Here is a 22,012-nt window from a genome sequence, read left to right on the forward strand (position 1 = left end):
AATAGGGGTTGCAACAATTTCTGCAGATCATTTTAGAAAGAAAGGGTCCATATTGTCTAGTCCGGCTGATTTGTAGGGGTCCAGATTTTACAGCTCTTTCAGAACATCAGCTGACTGGATTTGGGAGAAGGAGAAATGGGGAAGGCTTGGGTAAGTTGCTGTGTGTTACAGTGCAGTTGACCGGGGTAGGGGTAGCCAGGTGGTAAGCATGGCCAGCCGTAGAAAAATGCTTATTGAAATGTTCAATTATAGTGGATTTCTCGGTGGTGAGAGTTTCCTATCCTCACTGCAGTGGGCAGCCGGGAGGAGGTGTTCTTCTTCTCCATGGACTTTAGTGTCCCAGAACTTTTTGGAGTTTGTGTTGCAGGAAGCAAATTTCTGCTTGAAAAAGCTAGCCTTGGCTTTTCTAACTGCCTGTGTATATTGGTTTCTAGCTTCCCTGAAAAGTTGCATATCACCCGTGGCTGTTCAATGCTAATGCAGAACACCATAGGCTGTTTTTGTGTTGGTTAAGGGCAGTCAGGTCTGGAGAGAACCAAGGGCTATATCTGTTCCTGGTTCAAAATTTATTGAATAGGGCATGCTTATTTAAGATGGTGAGGAAGGCATTTAAAAAAATAACCAGAGGCATCCTCTACTGACAGGGTGAGGTCAATATCCTTCCAGGATACCTGGGCCAGGTCGATTAGAAAGGCCTGCTCGCTGAAGTGTTTCAAGGAACAGTTGACAGTGATGAGTGGAGGTTGCTTGACCGCTGACCCATTACGGATGCAGGCAATGAGGCAGTGATCGCTTGGTTGAAACAGCAGAGGTGTATTTAGAGGGCAAGTTGGTTAGGTTGATATGAGGGTGCCCGTGTTAACGGCTTTGGGGTGGTACCTGGTAGGTTCATTGATAATTTGTGTGAGATTGAGGGCATCAAGCTTAGATTGTAGGATGGCCGGGGTGTTAAGCATGTTCCAGTTTAGGTCACCTAACAGCACAACCTCTGAAGATAGATGGGGGGCAATCAGTTCACATATTGTGTCCAGAGCACAGCTGGGGGCAGAGGGTGGTCTATAGCAGGCGGCAACGGTGAGAGACTTGTTTTTAGAGTTGGATTTTTAAAAGTAGAAGTTCAAATGGTTTGGGTACAGACCTGGATAGTAGGACAGAACTCTGCCGGCTATCTTTGCAGTAGATTGCAACACCGCCCCCTTTGGCAGTTCTATCTTGTCTGACAATGTTGTAGTTAGGGATGAAGATGGAGATTTCAGAGTTCTTGGTGGTCTTCCCAAGCCAGGATTCAGACACAGCTGGAACATCTGGGTTGGCAGAGTGTGCTAAAGCAGTGAATAAAACAATCTTAGGGAGGAGGCTTCTAATGTTAACATGCATGAAACCAAGGCTATTTTTTAAATTTATTTTACCTTAATTTAACCAGGCAAGTCAGTTAAGAACAAATTCTTATTTTCAATGACGGCTTAGGAACAGAACGACAGATTTGTACCTTGTCAGCTCGGGGGTTTGAACTTACAACCTTCCGGTTACTAGTCCAACGCTCTAACCACTAGGCTACCCTGCTGCCCAGTTACAGAAGTCATCAAAAGAGAGCGCCTGGGGAATAGGAGTGGAGCTAGGCACTGCAGGTCCTGGATTCACCTCTACATCGCCAGAGGAACAGAGGAGGAGTAGGATAAGCGCACGGCTAAAAGCTATGAGAATTGGTCGTCTAGGATGTCCGGAACAGAGAGTAAAAGGAGGTTTCTGGGGGCGATAAAATAGCTTCAAGGTATAATGTACAGACAAAGGTATGGTAGGATGTGAATACAGTGGAGGTAAACCTAGGCAATGAGTGATGATGAGGGAGATAATGTCTCTAGAAACATCATTGAAACCAGGTGATGTCATCACATTTGCGGGTGGTGGAACTGAGAAGTTGGATAAGTTATAGTGATCAAGGCTAGAGGCTCTACAGTGAAATAACCCAATAAACACAAACCAGAACAGTAATGGACAAGGCATATTGACATTAAGGAGAGGCATGCTTCGTCGAGTGATCAAAAGTGTCCAGTGAGTAGTGAGGTTGGTTGGGGTAACAGAGATTCAGACAGCTAGCCGGGCCAGTATAGACTTTACGTCTGTCCCCTCGCCCCGACATGGGCGCGAACCAGGGACGCTCTGTACACGTCAACAGTCACCCTCGAAGCATCGTTACCTATCGCTCCACAAAAGCAGCGGCCCTTGCAGAGCAAGGGGAACCACACTTCAAGGTTTCAATGCGAGTGACTTCACTGATTGAAATGCTATTAATGCGCAGCACCGCTAACTAGCTAGCCATTTCACATCTGTTACACTAGCATAGGATTGAGGTCTGTTTTTAGCCACCTCGTGCGTTTCCGTCGGTAGATTAGTGGGGTTCAGTCTGGTAGAGGGGACCAATCCAATTGGCAAAATAGATATAGTTATAGTGACCCAAGAAAATTGTCCGATAGACCTATTCAGATAGCAGCCGATAAGACCGCTAACAATTAGCAGGATTCAGATGGGCGTTCAGGTGACGTTGAGACTGAGGGGCCAGCTGGATAACTCCCTCAGGCAGATAACGTCGGTAGTCCAGTCGTGAAGGCCCGGTGGGGCTCCACATCGGCAGTAAAACGGGTCCCGATAGGTGATTGTAGCCCAGGAGTGGCTGATGGAACTCTTCAGCTGGCTAGCTCCGGATGTTTGCTCCGGGACCGACGTAAGCCAATAGTCACGCAGCTAGCTGCGAGATCCAGGTGTAAATGTCCAGAGCTTGCGGTAGAAATCTGGGGATATGGAGAGAAAATAGGTCCGGTATGCTCTGGTCTGAGTCGCGTTGTACAAAACTGGCGATAGCTTTTCGAGCTAAAGGATAGCTGATGACCACCAACCATGGTTAGCTGAATACTAACGTTAGCCAGTAAACTGTCTAGCTTCTAGGGGCTCAACATTGAGGGCTCAAACCACCCAGTTTATATATACTGTGTGTGCATTTATTATGTCTCAACTTTTATAGAACCGTTTGAATTTGAGGAGTTTGTTTCATCGATGGACATTTTAGTGGTCCGTCTTCTGTCACCATTCTGTTAGCATTTGTCCTTTCTGGATACAGTTTACCACCTTGAAGTTCAGAACACTGCTTCTACTACAGCAACTGGTGATATAAACGGAAGAGGAAACCCATCGCTACAGAGTGGACACGGATGTTTCCATCTAGTCCCTGTTTCACAGCCCCTTCACTGCATTCTAATGGCGCATTCACGTGCTGGTCAGAACTAGGGAACTCTGACATTTCCGATTTGCTAACTGGTTGTAGTTATACATGTGCCGTGTTCAACGAAGCAGCTATTCGGACATTTTCATTATTTCCAAGTTCTGACAAGCATATGAACGAGGCATAATCTGCCTCTGACAACTGGATATATCCACCTGGGAACCTCACTATCTGCCTTGACCATAGCAACAATTGACAACTGGATATATCCACCTGGGAACCTCACTATCTGCCTTGACCATAGCAACGATTGACAACTGGATATATCCACCTGGGAACCTCACTATCTGCCTTGACCATAGCAACGATTGACAACTGGATATATCCACCTGGGAACCTCACTATCGGCCTTGACCATAGCAACGATTGACAACTGGATATATCCACCTGGGAACCTCACTATCTGCCTTGACCATAGCAACGATTGACAACTGGATATATCCACCTGGGAACCTCACTATCTTTTGTGGACATATCAACCAATAGCTTTTTTTGTGGCTTCAGAGAATTTGTATTGGTCCAGCAATGACTGTTTTAACCAATCATGTTTTAACACACCGCCACTAGAGTTTCTGACGTCAGTGGCTTTCCCTTCTGGCGGTAGTCACTAGTTACCACAGCCACAAAGTCAGAAGGCCCAGCCAATCAGATGAGGGAGTGTGAGGATGTGTATTCCATTTTGCGGGAAATGCCTCATTTTCAAAATGGCATATTGAGTTTGAGGGCCAAATAACTATATACATTCAGGAATAAGGATGCCTGGTCATTCTTTAAAAGTAACTTCCTCACCATTTTAGATAAGCATGCTCCGTTCAAAAAATGCAGAACCAAGAACAGATACAGCCCTTGGTTCACTCCAGACCTGACTGCCCTCGACCAGCACAAAAACATCCTGTGGCGGACTGCAATAGCATCGAATAGTCCCCGCGATATGCAACTGTTCAGGGAAGTCAGGAACCAATACACGCAGTCAGTCAGGAAAGCTAAGGCCAGCTTCTTCAGGCAGAAGTTTGCATCCTGTAGCTCCAACTCCAAAAAGTTCTGGGACACTGTGAAGTCCATGGAGAACAAGAGCACCTCCTCCCAGCTGCCCACTGCACTGAGGCTAGGTAACACGGTCACCACCGATAAATCTATGATTATCGAAAACTTCAACAAGCATTTCTCAACGGCTGGCCATGCCTTCCGCCTGGCTACTCCAACCTCGGCCAACAGCTTCTCGCCCAAGCCCTTCCAGGTTCTCCTTTACCCAAATCCAGATAGCAGATGTTCTGAAAGAGCTGCAAAACCTGGACCCGTATAAATCAGCTGGGCTTGACAATCTGGAGACACTATTTCTGAAACTATCCGCCGCCATTGTCGCAACCCCTATTACCAGCCTGTTCAACCTCTCTTTCAAATCGTCTGAGATCCCCAAGGATTGGAAAGCTGCCGCAGTCATCCCCCTCTTCAAAGGGGGAGACACCCTGGACCCAAACTGTTACAGACCTATATCCATCCTGCCCTGCCTATCTAAGGTCTTCGAAAGCCAAGTCAACAAACAGGTCACTGACCATCTCGAATCCCACCGTACCTTCTCCGCTGTGCAATCTGGTTTCCGAGCCGGTCACGGGTGCACCTCAGCCACACTCAAGGTACTAAACGATATCATAACCGCCATCGATAAAAGACAGTACTGTGCAGCCGTCTTCATCGACCTTGCCAAGGCTTTCGACTCTGTCAATCACCATATTCTTATCGGCAGACTCAGTAGCCTCGGTTTTTCGGATGACTGCCTTGCCTGGTTCACCAATTACTTTGCAGACAGAGTTCAGTGTGTCAAATCGGAGGGCATGCTGTCCGGTCCTCTGGCAGTCTCTATGGGGGTGCCACAGGGTTCAATTCTCGGGCCGACTCTTTTCTCTGTATATATCAATGATGTTGCTCTTGCTGCGGGCGATTCCCTGATCCACCTCTACGCAGACGACACCATTCTATATACTTCTGGCCCGTCCTTGGACACTGTGCTATCTAACCTCCAAACGAGCTTCAATGCCATACAACACTCCTTCCGTGGCCTCCAACTGCTCTTAAACGCTAGTAAAACCAAATGCATGCTTTTCAACCGATCGCTGCCTGCACCCGCATGCCCGACGAGCATCACCACCCTGGATGGTTCCGACCTTGAATATGTGGACACCTATAAGTACCTAGGTGTCTGGCTAGACTGTAAACTCTCCTTCCAGACTCATATCAAACATTTCCAATCGAAAATCAAATCAAGAGTCGGCTTTCTATTCCGCAACAAAGCCTCCTTCACTCACGCCGCCAAACTTACCCTAGTAAAACTGACTATCCTACCGATCCTCGACTTCGGCGATGTCATCTACAAAATTGCCTCCAACACTCTACTCAGCAAACTGGATGCAGTTTATCACAGTGCCATCCGTTTTGTCACTAAAGCACCTTATACCACCCACCACTGCGACTTGTATGCTCTAGTCGGCTGGCCCTCGCTACATATTCGTCGCCAGACCCACTGGCTCTCATCTACAAGTCCATACTAGGTAAAGCTCCGCCTTATCTCAATTCACTGGTCACGATGGCAACACCCATCCGTAGCACGCGCTCCAGCAGGTGTATCTCACTGATCATCCCTAAAGCCAACACCTCATTTGGCCGCCTTTCGTTCCAGTACTCTGCTGCCTGTGACTGGAACGAATTGCAAAAATCCCTGAAGTTGGAGACTTTTATCTCCCTCACCAACTTCAAACATGTGCTATCTGAGCAGCTAACCGATCGCTGCAGCTGTACATAGTCTATTGGTAAATAGCCCACCCATTTTCACCTACCTCATCCCCATACTGTTTTTATTTATTTACTTTTCTGCTCTTTTGCACACCAGTATCTCTACCTGTACATGACCATCTGATCATTTATTACTCCAGTGCTAATCTGCAAAATTGTAATTATTCGCCTACCTCCTCATGCCTTTTGCACACAATGTATATAGACTCGCCTTTTTTTGTACTGTGTTATTGACTTGTTAATTGTTTACTCCATGTGTAACTCTGTGTTGTCTGTTCACACTGCTAAGCTTTATCTTGGCCAGGTCGCAGTTGCAAATGAGAACTTGTTCTCAACTAGCCTACCTGGTTAAATAAAGATGAAATAAATAAAAAAAATAAAAAATAAGATTTAGCAATTTCACAAATTCTGAACATTGAGAAAGGACAAAAAAACATTTAGTAGATGACAAGTAGCTAACTGTTGCTACTCCTCTGTGCTTGGAATGGAATCCATGCCATTTTAGATGAGTTCTTCTAGTTTAGAGTTGTTAGTTTCCCTACAAGCCTTTAATGCTAACAGATACTGTATTTCACCTTTTCTTCCTGTAAATTTTATTGCACATTTTATTTTAATTTTAACTATATTTAACATTGCGTTGCATTCCATGTCTGAAATGTGCTATATAACTAAAGCTTGATTTGTGTGTGTGTGTATATTGTGCATCAGTCTGTAGAGACCACGAGGAACTGAAAGTTCTAGACCTGCTCCACTGCAGCCCCATCAATGTGGATGGGGGCATGCTCGCCCCAGTTTCCTGTAGTCCATGATCAGCTCCTTGGTCTTTGTTACGAATCCCTTTTGGCCCCACAGTCTAGGGGGGAAGGTAATGAGACCCATAACATAACTCATGCAAATTATAATAGTGACAAAGTAAAAGTGTGAACGAAATAACCAGGACAACTGAAATCCACCGTCAAACTCAAGATTTATTTAAACACACGGTAATGGGGGGAGCAGGAAAAGGGGCTGAGCTGGACCCAAGGAAAGAAACAATAAGTATTCAAAAAAAAACTAAGCTAGACTAGCCTACTTTAACAACAACTAACTAACCAAAAATACAGTGGGTGGTCCGCACAGTTCTAACTAGTGTATTTAACAAAGTTTACCTACGGGTAGTGTATGCCCATGGGCGACTTGTCTTGGTTTCCCCTTTTTCCACCAGCAAACAAACACCATAACCAAAACAATACTCACAGGTGAGGACAAAGTGCTATGGAGGTGCTCAAACAAAAGAGGTTAATACACAACGAGAGAGTGAAACACAGAGACCTACAGACATGGCATTTACAGAGAGATTGAGGTCTAGAGCAAACTACTGACAGGGTTTTTAAACCAAGGGAAAGGAACTGTGATAGGGTAGGAAAACAGGAGGAGGTGTGTCTTCTGATTGGTGACTGATTGGGGAGTGATGATTTTCACCTGTGAGGGGAGAAGGAGAGAAAAGGATACATACACACACACACACACAGGATACCTGTATCCGTAACAGTCTTACTGACATTGAGGGAGAGGTTGTTGTTCTGGCACCACACTGCCAGGTCTCTGACCTCCTCCCTGTAGGCTGTCTCATCGTCACCGGTGATCAGGCCTACCACCGTCGTGTCGTCAGCAAACTTGATGATGGTGTTGAAGTTGTGCGTGAGCAAGCAGTCATGAAAAAACAGGGAGTACAGGAGGGGACTAAGAACACACCCCTGTGGGGCCCCTGTGTTGAGGGTCAGCGTGGTAGAGGTGATTTTTGCCTACCCTCACTACCTGGGGGCGGCCCATCAGGAAGTCCAGAATCCAGTTGCAGAGGGATGTGTTCAATCCCAGGGTCCTAAGCTTGGTGATGAGCTTGGAGGGGACTATAGTGTTGAATGCTGAGCTATAGTCAATGAACAGCATTCTCACATAGGTGTTCCTTTTGTCCAGGTGGGAAAGGGCAGTGTGGAGTGGAATAGAGATTGCATCATCCGTGGATCTGTTAGGGCGCTATGTGAATTGGAGTGGGGTCTAGGGTTTCTGGGATTATGGTGTTCATATGAGCCGTGACCAGCCTTTCAAAGCACTTTATGGCTACAGTTGTGAGTGCTACGGGTCGGTAGTCATTTAGGCAGGTTACATTACTGTTCTTAGGCACAGGGACTATGGTGGTCTGCTTGAAACGTAGGCATTACAGACTCCGTCAGGGAGAGGTTGAAAATGTCATGGAAGACACTTGCCAGTTGGTCAGCGCATGCTTGCAGTACACGTCCTGGTAATCCGTCAGGCCCTGTTGCCTTGTGAATGTTGACCTGTTTAAAGGTCTTACTCACATCGGCTACAGAGAGCGTGATCACACAGTCGTCTGGAACAGCTGGTGCGTTCATGTATGGTTCTGTGTTGCTTGCCTCGAAGCGAGCAGAGAAGGCATTTATCTCATTACTAATAGGCATAAGAGCAGCTCGCGGCTGGGTTTCCCTTTGTAATCCATAATAGTTTGCAAGCCCTGCCACATCCGACAAGCGTCAGTCTGTATAGTGGGATTCAATCTTAGTCCTGTATTGATGCTTTGCCTGTTTGATGGTTTGTCGGAGGGAGTAGCGGGATTTCATACAAGTGTCTGGATTAGTGTCCCGCTCTTTGAAAGCAGCAGCTCTAGCCTTTAACTCAGTGCGGATGTTGCCTGTAATCCATGGCTTCTGGTTGGGATATGTACGTACCTTCACTGTGAGGACTACATCATCAATGCACTTATTAATGAAACAGGTGACTGAGGAGTTATACTCCTCAATGCCATAGGATGAATTCCGGAACATATTCCAGTCTGTGCTGCAAAACAGTCCTGTAGTTCAGCATCTGCTTCATCTGACCACGTCTTTATTGACGGAGCCACTGGTGCTTCCTGTTTTAATTTGAGCTTGTATACAGGAATCAGGAGGATAGAGTTATGGGCAGATTTGCCAAATTACAGGCGAGGGAGAGCTTTGTTTGCATCTCTGTGTGTGGAGTAAAGGTGGTCTAGAGTTTTCTTTAAAGGTATTATTATTTTTTACCCTCTGGTTGCACATTTAACATGCTGATATAAATGAGGTAAAACTGATTTAAGTTTCCCTGCATTAAAGTCCCCGGCCACTAGGAGCACCACTGGATGAGCATTTTCTTCTTTGCTTACTGTGGTCTTAGTGCCAACATCAGTTTGTGGTTGTAAACAGACGGCTACGAAAAATATAGATGAGAACTCTCTTGGTAGATAGTGTGGTCTGCAGCTTAACATGAGGTACTCTACATCAGACGAGCTATACCTCAAGACCTCTTTAATATTAGACATCGCAAACCAGCTGTTGTTGACAAATAGACACAGACTGCCACCGCTTGTCTTACCGGAGGCAGCCAAATGTATATCATAGCGCAGTCTGGAATGGAGCTCATCCAGTTTATTCTCCAGTGACTGCACGTTTGCCAATAGAACGGACAGATGGTGAAGGCGAATTATCAACTCGCTGATAAATTCTCACAAAACACCCGGATCTGCGCCCCCTGGTCGGGGAGAAGACGTAAATCTTTTGCCTCCAATTCGTAAAAATAAAAAAGGGGTGTGTGGTGGGGAGGGGGGTGTGTGTGTGGTGTGTGGGTAGGGGGGTGTGGTGTGTGTGTAGGGTGGTGTGGTGTGTGGGTAGGGGTGTGTGGTGTGTGGGTAGAGGGGTGTGGTGGGTAGGTGTGTGATGTGTGGGTAGGGGGTGTGGTGGGTCGGTGTGTGGTGTGTGGGTAGGGGTGTGTGGTGGGTAGGGGTGTGTAGGGGTGTGGTGTGTGTTGGGTGTGTGGTGGGTAGGGGTGTGTGTTGGGTGTGTGGTGGGTGTGTGGTGGGTAGGGGTGTGTAGGTGTAGTGGGTAGGGGTGTGTAGGTGTGTAGTGGGTAGGGGGGTGTGATGGGTCGGTGTGTGGGTAGGGGTGTGTAGTGGGTAGGGGGTGTGATGGGTCGGTGTGTGGGTAGGGGTGTGTGGTGTGTGGGTAGGGGTGTGTGGTGGGTAGGGGTGTGTAGGTGTGTGGTGGGTAGGGGTGTGTGGTGGGTAGGGGTGTGTAGGTGTGTAGTGGGTAGGGGTGTGGTGTGTAGGTGGGTAGGGGTGTGTAGTGGGTAGGGGTGTGTGGTGTGTAGGTGGGTAGGAGTGTGTGGGGTGTGTGTGTGGGTGGTAGGGTGTGGTGGGTGTGTAGTGTGTGGTGGGTAGGGGTGTGTTGTGGTGGGTAGGGGTGTGTGGTGGGTAGGGGTGTGTAGTGGGTAGGGGTGTGTGGTGGGTGTGTAGTGGGTTGTAGTGTGTGGTGGGTAGGTTGTAGTGTGTGGTGTGTAGGGGTGTGTTGTGGTGGGTAGGGGTGTGTGGTGGGTAGGGGTGTGTGGTGGGTCACACACCCTGGTGTGTACACCCCTACCCACCACACACTACAACAAACACACCACACACCCCTACCCACCACAACACCACCTTTACCTACCACCTATCTTGACCCTGGTCTCAGAACAGAGGACCTGTCATGACCCTGGTCTCAGAACAGAGGACCTGTCATGACCCTGGTCTGAGAACAGAGGACCTGTCATGACCCTGGTCTCAGAACAGAGGACCTGTCATGACCCTGGTCTCAGAACAGAGGACCTGTCATGACCCTGGTCTGAGAACAGAGGACCTGTCATGACCCTGGTCTCAGAACAGAGGACCTACCATCTATCATGACCCTGGTCTCAGAACAGAGGACCTGTCATGACCCTGGTCTCAGAACAGAGGACCTACCATCTATCTTGACCCTGGTCTGAGAACAGAGGACCTGTCACGACCCTGGTCTGAGAACAGAGGCCCTGTCACGACCCTGGTCTGAGAACAGAGGACCTACCATCTATCATGACTCTGGAACAGAGGACCTGTCATGACCCTGGTCTCAGAACAGAGGACCTACCATCTATCATGACTGGTCTGAGAACAGAGGACCTACCATCTATCATGACTCTGGAACAGAGGACCTGTCATGTCCTTGGTCTGAGAACAGAGGACCTACCATCTATCATGACCCTGGTCTCAGAACAGAGGACCTGTCATCATGACTCTGGTCTCAGAACAGAGGCCCCATGTCATGACCCTGGTCTCAGAACAGAGGACCTGTCATGACCCTGGTCTGAGAACAGAGGACCTGCCATCTATCACGACTCTGGTCTCAGAACAGAGGACCTACCATCTATCATGACTCTGGTCTCAGAACAGAGGACCTACCATCTATCATGACCTGGTCTCAGAACAGAGGACCTGTCACAGAGGACCTAACCATCCCTATCATGACTGGTCTCAGAACAGAGGACCTACCATCTATCATGACTCTGGTCTCAGAACAGAGGACCTGTCATGACCCTGGTCTCAGAACAGAGGACCTGTCATGACCCTGGTCTCAGAACAGAGGACCTGTCATGACTCTGGTCTCAGAACAGAGGACCTGTCATGACTCTGGTCTCAGAACAGAGGACCTACCATCTATCATGACCCTGGTCTCAGAACAGAGGACCTGTCATGACCCTGGTCTCAGAACAGAGGACCTGTCATGACCCTGGTCTCAGAACAGAGGACCTGTCATGACCCTGGTCTCAGAACAGAGGACCTGTCATGACCCTGGTCTCAGAACAGAGGACCTGTCATGACCCTGGTCTCAGAACAGAGGACCTGTCATGACCCTGGTCTCAGAACAGAGGACCTGTCATGACCCTGGTCTCAGAACAGAGGACCTACCATCTATCATGACTCTGGTCTCAGAACAGAGGACCTGCCATCTATCATGACTCTGGTCTCAGAACAGAGGACCTACCATCTATCATGACTCTGGTCTCAGAACAGAGGACCTGTCATGACCCTGGTCTGAGAACAGAGGACCTACCATCTATCATGACTCTGGTCTCAGAACAGAGGACCTACCATCTATCATGACTCTGGTCTCAGAACAGAGGACCTATCATGACTCTGGTCTCAGAACAGAGGACCTACCATCTATCATGACTCTGGTCTCAGAACAGAGGACCTGGACCTATCATGACTCTGGTCTCAGAACAGAGGACCTGTCATGACCCTGGTCTCAGAACAGAGGACCTCTGGTCTCAGAACAGAGGACCTGTCATCCCTGGTCTCATGTCATGACTCTGGTCTCAGAACAGAGGACCTACCATCTATCATGACTCTGGTCTCAGAACAGAGGACCTACCATCTATCATGACTCTGGTCTCAGAACAGAGGACCTACCATCTATCATGACTCTGGTCTCAGAACAGAGGACCTGCCATCTATCATGACTCTGGTCTCAGAACAGAGGACCTACCATCTATCATGACTCTGGTCTCAGAACAGAGGACCTGTCATGACCCTGGTCTGAGAACAGAGGACCTGCCATCTATCATGACTCTGGTCTCAGAACAGAGGACCTACCATCTATCATGACCCTGGTCTCAGAACAGAGGACCTGTCATGACCCTGGTCTCAGAACAGAGGACCTGTCATGACCCTGGTCTCAGAACAGAGGCCCTGTCATGACCCTGGTCTCAGAACAGAGGACCTGTCATGACCCTGGTCTCAGAACAGAGGACCTACCATCTATCATGACCCTGGTCTCAGAACAGAGGACCTGTCATGACCCTGGTCTCAGAACAGAGGCCCTGTCATGACCCTGGTCTCAGAACAGAGGACCTGTCATGACCCTGGTCTGAGAACAGAGGACCTGTCATGACCCTGGTCTCAGAACAGAGGACCTGTCATGACCCTGGTCTGAGAACAGAGGACCTGTCATGACCCTGGTCTGAGAACAGAGGACCTACCATCTATCATGACCCTGGTCTGAGAACAGAGGACCTACCATCTATCATGACTCTGGTCTCAGAACAGAGGACCTGTCATGACCCTGGTCTGAGAACAGAGGACCTACCATCTATCATGACTCTGGTCTCAGAACAGAGGACCTACCATCTATCATGACTCTGGTCTCAGAACAGAGGACCTACCATCTATCATGACTCTGGTCTCAGAACAGAGGACCTGTCATGACCCTGGTCTGAGAACAGAGGACCTGCCATCTATCATGACTCTGGTCTCAGAACAGAGGACCTGCCATCTATCATGACTCTGGTCTCAGAACAGAGGACCTACCATCTATCATGACTCTGGTCTCAGAACAGAGGACCTGTCATCTATCATGACTCTGGTCTCAGAACAGAGGACCTACCATCTATCATGACTCTGGTCTCAGAACAGAGGACCTGTCATCTATCCCTGGTCTCAGAACAGAGGACCTGTCATGACCATCTCAGAACAGAGGACCTGTCATGACTCTGGTCTCAGAACAGAGGACCTGTCATGACTCTGGTCTCAGAACAGAGGACCTACCATCTATCATGACCCTGGTCTCAGAACAGAGGACCTGTCATGACCCTGGTCTCAGAACAGAGGACCTGTCATGACCCTCAGAACAGAGGACCTGTCATGACCCTGGTCTCAGAACAGAGGACCTGTCATGACCCTGGTCTCAGAACAGAGGACCTGTCATGACCCTGGTCTCAGAACAGAGGACCTGTCATGACCCTGGTCTCAGAACAGAGGACCTGTCATGACCCTGGTCTCAGAACAGAGGACCTACCATCTATCATGACTCTGGTCTCAGAACAGAGGACCTGCCATCTATCATGACTCTGGTCTCAGAACAGAGGACCTACCATCTATCATGACTCTGGTCTCAGAACAGAGGACCTGTCATGACCCTGGTCTGAGAACAGAGGACCTGCCATCTATCATGACTCTGGTCTCAGAACAGAGGACCTACCATCTATCATGACTCTGGTCTCAGAACAGAGGACCTGTCATGACCCTGGTCTGAGAACAGAGGACCTACCATCTATCATGACTCTGGTCTCAGAACAGAGGACCTGTCATGACCCTGGTCTCAGAACAGAGGACCTGTCATGACCCTGGTCTCAGAACAGAGGACCTGTCATGACCCTGGTCTCAGAACAGAGGACCTGTCATGACCCTGGTCTCAGAACAGAGGACCTGTCATGACCCTGGTCTCAGAACAGAGGACCTACCATCTATCATGACTCTGGTCTCAGAACAGAGGACCTACCATCTATCATGACTCTGGTCTCAGAACAGAGGACCTGCCATCTATCATGACTCTGGTCTCAGAACAGAGGACCTACCATCTATCATGACTCTGGTCTCAGAACAGAGGACCTACCATCTATCATGACTCTGGTCTCAGAACAGAGGACCTGTCATGACCCTGGTCTGAGAACAGAGGACCTGTCTATCATGACTCTGGTCTCAGAACAGAGGACCTACCATCTATCATGACCCTGGTCTCAGAACAGAGGACCTGTCATGACCCTGGTCTCAGAACAGAGGACCTGTCATGACTCTGGTCTCAGAACAGAGGACCTACCATCTATCATGACTCTGGTCTCAGAACAGAGGACCTACCATCTATCATGACTCTGGTCTCAGAACAGAGGATCTGCCATCTATCATGACTCTGGTCTGAGAACAGAGGACCTACCATCTATCATGACTCTGGTCTGAGAACAGAGGACCTGCCATCTATCATGACTCTGGTCTCAGAACAGAGGACCTGCCATCTATCATGACTCTGGTCTCAGAACAGAGGACCTACCATCTATCATGACTCTGGTCTCAGAACAGAGGACCTACCATCTATCATGACTCTGGTCTGAGAACAGAGGACCTGCCATCTATCATGACTCTGGTCTCAGAACAGAGGACCTGTCTATCATGACCCTGGTCTCAGAACAGAGGACCTGTCATGACCCTGGTCTCAGAACAGAGGCCCTGTCATGACCCTGGTCTCAGAACAGAGGACCTACCATCTATCATGACCCTGGTCTCAGATCAGAGGACCTACCATCTATCATGACTCTGGTCTCAGAACAGAGGACCTGTCATGACCCTGGTCTCAGAACAGAGGACCTGCCATCTATCATGACTCTGGTCTCAGAACAGAGGACCTACCATCTATCATGACTCTGGTCTCAGAACAGAGGACCTGTCATGACCCTGGTCTCAGAACAGAGGCCCTGTCATGACCCTGGTCTCAGAACAGAGGACCTACCATCTATCATGACCCTGGTCTCAGAACAGAGGACCTACCATCTATCATGACTCTGGTCTCAGAACAGAGGACCTGTCATGACCCTGGTCTCAGAACAGAGGCCCTGTCATGACCCTGGTCTCAGAACAGAGGACCTGTCATGACCCTGGTCTCAGAACAAAGGACCTGTCATGACCCTGGTCTGAGAACAGAGGACCTACCATCTATCATGACTCTGGTCTCAGAACAGAGGACCTGGATATCTATCATGACTCTGGTCTGAGAACAGAGGACCTATCTATCATGACTCTGGTCTCAGAACAGAGGACCTGCCATCATCATGACCCTGGTCTCAGAACAGAGGACCTGTCATGACCCTGGTCTCAGAACAGAGGACCTGTCATGACCCTGGTCTCAGAACAGAGGACCTGTCATGACCCTGGTCTCAGAACAGAGGACCTATCATGACCCTGGTCTCAGAACAGAGGACCTACCATCTATCATGACCCTGGTCTGAGAACAGAGGACCTACCATCTATCATGACCCTGGTCTCAGAACAGAGGACCTGCCATCTATCTTGACCCTGGTCTCAGAACAGAGGACCTACCACATGTCATGACCAACACAGCTATGGTAGGACATCGTCTGGCGCATTGTTCCCCCATTAGTAAGCAAGTGGTCGCGTTCCTATCTGACTACCTCAACGACTTGTGCCAGATCTTACGACGCCTGGATAGTTATTTACACATCAGCAAACAACATATTACATAGCAATCTGATGCCTGACTGCACAGCCGATGACGTGGCAAGCAAACATTGGTTGATGCAATGCAGCGCCTGCTCATCTAGTTGGGCAGGAAATGGACCAGTGTGTTAGGTCTGGCGAGCAGATTCCTGGTCCAAAGCAGGACAGGAAATGGACCAGTGTGTTAGGTCTGGCGAGCAGATTCCTGGTCCAAAGCAGGACAGGAAATGGACCAGTATGTTAGGTCTGGCTAGCAGATTCCTGGCCCAAAGCAGGACAGGAAATGGACCAGTGTGTTAGGTCTGGCTAGCAGATTCCTGGTCCAAAGCAGGACAGGAAATGGACCAGTGTGTTAGGTCTGGCTAGCAGATTCCTGGTCCAAAGCAGGACAGGAAATGGACCAGTGTGTTCGGTCTGGCGAGCAGATTCCTGGTCCAAAGCAGGACAGGAAATGGACCAGTGTGTTCGGTCTGGCGAGCAGATTCCTGGTCCAAAGCAGGACAGGAAATGGACCAGAGTGTTAGGTCTGGCGAGCAGATTCCTGGTCCAACGTAGGGCACTATTGTCCAGACCCCACTTTGTCTCCTAATCCTAATCGGTCTCCCCCTCGTTTCTCATCTGAAAATTACAGGCCTCATCTTTTTAAGGGGGACAACGTGCACAATTGGTGGCTGACTAAATACTTTTTTGCCCCACTGTAGATGATCCAGCAGTCAGTGAGAGGCAAATGTTGACACACACCTAGAAAGAAACACAATCACAGGATGTTATGAATAGTTCCTTTTATTCATCAGTAGTCTCCTCTCCTCCCTGCCTGTTTTCAATAGCCTGATCTCAGATGTGTCTGTGGTGTCTCGCCACATACCAACTCCTATGGTCTTTGTCACAGCACAGATCTGGGACCAGGCTGTCCTCAAGGTTTCAGCAGTGGAAGGCTGGCACATTCCATATGAAATCATCTTCAGAATAAAATGTCACATCTTTGCCAAATCCAGTAAGGGAATAATTACATTGATAAATCATGAGAAGGTGAAGGTGAATTCACCAATTTGTAAGTCGCTCTGGATAAGAGCGTCTGCTAAATGACTTAAATGTAATGTAAAATGAGAATGTATTAGTGCTGATAGTGAGATGGTGATTCACCTACATTCTGAACTACAAAACGGGTTCATCATCATGTTATTTCTACTCAGACAACATGGTGATGCTGTTTAATTGTTGTGTGCATAAAACCCTCCCAAAATGTATAGATAGAGACATTATTAGACTGTGATTATTACAGCAGAGACATTTACAGTCTGTTTGGTTGTCTATATTTCTAATCTGTTTGCTTAAAATGTCAGGGTTGTCTGTTCATGTCTTCTGCAGTCTGACCTCTCACCATGAAAGAGCGTTGTGGCTCCATGGGCTTGCAGGGCCTTTATAATAAAGAATTCACTTTGAATGCAATTCAATCAGAATCATCTGTAATTGAGGGTACATGTATAAGTTTAAGTATGAATTAAATCATGTGTTAGATAAAAAATTATCATACATTCATTGGAACAAATTTAATTGGAATTTTAAACCCATAATAAAATTCATGTCCTCGTGACATCTGCAATCGTTGCGCATTTCCGTGTGTGTCTGTAAACGCCTACTCATGTCACTTCCGGATGTCAAAATGCAGCTATGTTCAGCGGTGGTATCATAGCCACCGGAAAAATGTAATGGAAGAATGAGATTAAAATCAGGCACAACAAGGAGATAGGAAGGTTTCGTTCTAGCAACAACTGTGTCCCTCACAAATTTCCACGGAGCTTGAAAACCAGGCCGGTCGCATTCAAATACGACCAGAAGTGGACCATTGATACGGACCTGTTTGGAGCAGTAGCCATCTTTTTGAGAATGGACGGGGCGATACGGCGGCCGGCCTGCATCTTGACGAGCGGGCTGGTGGAGGTTGGTGGCCGGGCGTCGATGCTCCAAACACTGCTCATTTTCTCGGCTTTCGGGCTGCTCCTTGGACTGCCCGCTGTCACCGAGGCGAAGGAATGCGACAAACCGTGCGTGAATGGGCAATGCAACACGTCTACGGGCAACTGTGTGTGCAGCCCCGGCTGGGTCGGGGACCAATGCCAACACTGCGGAGGAAGGTTCAGGTGAGAATCGCCGCCTACGACTTCCATTACATATAAGTCATTGGACGAGGTCCTCTTCTGTACGGGGGAGTTTGTTACCTGTCCCGACGCTCGGTCTCAACATTAATATGGAGCGATTTCAGTGCCAAAACAAATTGTATTTCATTTTTAATTTGTATTAGCTAGGACTTTTAATTTAATGTTTTTGAATTTCTAATATGTACAAATGTAATCTTTGAATTCATAAATTGAACTTGTATTTCATGATTTGACACTGAATTGAGTGAATATTATATTCAGTTTTAAAGATATATCAATTTAATTGAACATTCAAATTAAATGTATATATTAAGTTGCACTATGGTAGATTGTCTGAATCAAGTTTACAATCTATTATTTGAAGTTTATCAGAGTTTCATACAGAGCCTTCAGAAAGTATTCATACCCCTGGACTTACTACATATGTTGTTACAGCCTGAACTCAATGGATTACATATAGTATTTCTATCACCCATCTACATATAATGACAGTTCATTTTTTTTCATTTAATATTTTGCTAATTTATGGAAAATTTAAATAGACATCTCATTTACATGATGTATTGCATGATGTATTGCTGTCTCTACCTTCTTGCCCTTTGTGCTGTTGTCTGTGCCCAACAATGTTTGTTCCATGTTCTGTGCTGCTGCTATGTTGTGTTGCTACCATGCTGTGTCATGTGTTGCTGTGTCATGTGTTGCTGTGTCATGTGTTGCTGTGTCATGTGTTGCTGCCTTGCTGTGTTGTTGTCTTAGGTCTCTCTTTATGTAGTGTTGTGGTGTCTCTCTTGTCGTGATGTGTTTTTTGCCCTTTATTTATATGTTTAATCCCAGCCCCGTCCCCACAGGAGGCCTTTTGGTAGGTCATCATTGTAAATAAGAATTTGTTATTAACTGACTGACCACTGAGTCAATACTTTTTAGAAGCACCTTTGGCAGCGATTACAGCTTTACGTTTCTAAGAGCTTTCAACACACCTGGATTGTGCAACATTTGCCTATTTATTTATTTTTATTATTTTCACAATTCTTCAAATTGGTTGTTGATCATTGCTAGACAACCATGTTCAGTTCCTCCATAGATATTCAAGTAGATGTTTTCGATTGTATTTTTTCTCTATATTTTTATTGGACATATGAAGAATTATAAATCAAACAGATGCATCCTTTTATCCCCTATACTTATTGAAACACCTCCCTTTAACAACAAAACCAGCATACATTTGACAATTTTTGTAACAAATTTACAATTGGAGATAATATATAAATATACATGTGTACACATATACTATAACAAATATCACAACATACTATCTCTACCCTCCCGAATCCCGTTGGCCAAAATTACTTACTCCTGATCAATAGAGGGCAACTATTCAAAAAAAGGAAATGAAAGGCTGCCATCTCAAGTTGAAGTTATCAGTAGAGCCTCTCAAAGTATGTTTTTTTCTAAGTGTAGAAAACACAGATCTTTCAAGCAGGATGATGCAGTGGGAGATTTAAAGGATTTCCAGTTATGCCGTCAGGCTATAAGGGAAGCAAACGTTACAATGTCCGCTTTACTTTTAGTGAGCCAACGAAGGTGGAACTCCAAATATGGCCATTAGAGGACGAGGCTGTAGGTTAATATCTAGAGAGAGTATTAAAAAAGGATATCCAATACTCAGACAGTTTAGAACACAAATAAAACATGTGGGTGTCGTCTGCCGGAGTGAATAAACATCTATCACATGTAATTTGTGTCTGGGAAGAATTTACTACGTTTTTCTTTGGTGTAGTGAATTCTGTGCAAGACTTTGAACTGAATTAAACCTAACTGAGCACATGATGTGGAGTTAACCCTAAAGGCCTCCTCCGCCAGTCATCTGTAAAGCCTCCTCCCGCCAGTCACCTGTAAGGCCTCCTCCCGCCAGTCACCTGTAAGGCCTCCTCCCGCCAGTCACCTGTAAAGCCTCCTCCCGCCAGTCACCTGTAAAGCCTCCTCCCGCCAGTCCCTCCTCCCGCCAGTCAGTCACCTGTAAAGCCTCCTCCCGCCAGTCACCTGTAAGGCCTCCCAGTCCCTGCCAGTCACCTGTAAGGCCTCCTCCCGCCAGTCACCTGTAAGGCCTCCTCCCGCCAGTCACCTGTAAGGCCTCCTCCCGCCAGTCACCTGTAAGGCCTCCTCCCGCCAGTCACCTGTAAGGCCTCCTCCCGCCAGTCACCTGTAACGCCTCCTCCCGCCAGTCACCTGTAAGGCCTCCTCCCGCCAGTCACCTGTAAGGCCTCCTCCCGCCAGTCACCTGTAAGGCCTCCTCCCGCCAGTCACCTGTAAGGCCTCCTCCCGCCAGTAAAGCCTCCTCCCGCCAGTCATCTGTAAGGCCTCCTCCACCTGTAAGGCCCCGCCAGTCACCTGTCACCTGTAAGGCCTCCTCCCGCCAGTCACCTGGCCTCCTCCCGCCAGTCACCTGTAAGGCCTCCTCCCGCCAGTCACCTGTAAGGCCTCCTCCCGCCAGTCACCTGTAAGGCCTCCTCCCGCCAGTCACCTCCTCCCGTAAGGCCTCCTCCCGCCAGTCACCTGTAAGGCCTCCTCCCGCCAGTCACCTGTAAGGCCTCCTCCCGCCAGTCACCTGTAAGGCCTCCTCCCGCCAGTCACCTGTAAGGCCTCCTCCCGCCAGTCACCTGTAAGGCCTCCTCCCGCCAGTCACCTGTAAGGCCTCCTCCCGCCAGTCACCTGTAAGGCCTCCTCCCGCCAGTAAAGCCTCCTCCCGCCAGTCACCTGTAAGGCCTCCTCCCGCCAGTCACCTGTAAGGCCTCCTCCCGCCAGTCACCTGTAAAGCCTCCTCCCGCCAGTAAAGCCTCCTCCCGCCAGTCACCTGTAAGGCCTCCTCCCGCCAGTCACCTGTAAGGCCTCCTCCCGCCAGTCACCTGTAAGGCCTCCTCCCGCCAGTCATCTGTAAGGCCTCCTCCCGCCAGTCACCTGTAAAGTCAAGTTCAGGTTCACTAACTCAGTCTGTCTTGATTTTGTATATTGGAGAGGGTTCAGAGGACAGCATAATGTCATATAATCTAGAAATCAGACCTTGCCGATTTCCACGGGAGGGACAAAATCTCCTCTTGCAACATCTTGGGAGGAATTTAATGAGAGTGAACAAAGTTACTTGCTTGAAAATAGCATTGGCGGTCTATTGCCAGGATTGAGTCCACCAGTTCCTGACATAATGAGCATTGTAAGAAATTATCTTTCCTCGTAATACAGCGTTGAAAGTCTCCCAAAGAAGAGAGGGGGAGGTGTCATAATTTTTATTCATTTGAATGAATACATCTGTTGGTCGAAATAAATTAGAAGTAGTTCTTTGTTAGACAATAGGGCCGTTTAAAATCTCCAATTCAACAGTTTTTTTTGCATTCGGAGTAAGAGCTACGTTTTTCAAGTAGATTTAAGTTAAAAATGTAACTCGGACACTTAGGAACTTTCACTGTCTTCTTGGTAAGCAACTCCAATGTAGATTTGGCCTGGTGTTTCAGGTTATTGTCCTGCTGAAAGGTGAATTCATCTCCCAGTTTCTGGTGGAAAGCAGACTGAACCAGGTTTTCCTAGGATTTTGCCTGTGCTTAGCTCCGTCTTGTAAACAAGCATACCCATAACACTATGCTTGAAAATATGAAGTGGTACTCCGTGATGTATTGGATTTGCCCAAAACAAAACACTTGGTATTCAGGACAAAAAGTGAACTGCTTTACCACATTTGTTTGCAGTATTACTTTGGTGCCGTGTTGCAAACAGAATGTTTTGGAATATTTGTATTCTTCTTTTTAGTCAGTTAGCTCATAATGTGGCTATTTGACTATCTCCCGTTTTCTCCTATCGCAGCCATTAAACTCTGTAACTGTTTTAAAGTCACCATTGGCCTCATGATGAAATCCCTGAGGGGTTTCTTTCCTCTCTGGT

At 47.6% G+C, this 22,012-nt stretch overlaps 1 pseudogene; it reads left to right on the plus strand.

Annotated features, from left to right (window-relative positions):
* The first annotated feature begins 17,589 nt into the window (after nucleotides 1-17,589).
* Nucleotides 17,590-22,012, plus strand: part of LOC135508556 (attractin-like) — a 194,836-nt pseudogene continuing 190,413 nt past the window's right edge.

The sequence above is a fragment of the Oncorhynchus masou genome, chromosome 21 (assembly GCF_036934945.1).
Source record: "Oncorhynchus masou masou isolate Uvic2021 chromosome 21, UVic_Omas_1.1, whole genome shotgun sequence".
Lineage (NCBI taxonomy): Eukaryota > Metazoa > Chordata > Actinopteri > Salmoniformes > Salmonidae > Oncorhynchus > Oncorhynchus masou.